We start from the raw sequence: 270 nt of genomic DNA on the forward strand, positions 1-270 counted from the left end.
TGTGGGATTGTGGAGGACGCCTGGGCGCCTAGAGGATTGTGGGATTGTGGAGGACGCCTGGGCGTCCAGAGGATTGTGGGATTGTGGAGGACACCTGGTGCCTAGAGCAGCGGTTCTCAACCTGTGGGTCGCGACTCCTTTGGGGGTCCAACGACCCTTTCACAGGAGTTGTCTAAGACCATCGGAAAACACATATATAATTACATATTGTTTTTGTGATTAATCACTATGCTTTAGTTATGTTCAATTTGTAACAATGAAATTGGGGGT

This window comes from Myotis brandtii, unplaced genomic scaffold (assembly GCF_000412655.1).
Source record: "Myotis brandtii unplaced genomic scaffold, ASM41265v1 scaffold201, whole genome shotgun sequence".
Taxonomy (NCBI): domain Eukaryota; kingdom Metazoa; phylum Chordata; class Mammalia; order Chiroptera; family Vespertilionidae; genus Myotis; species Myotis brandtii.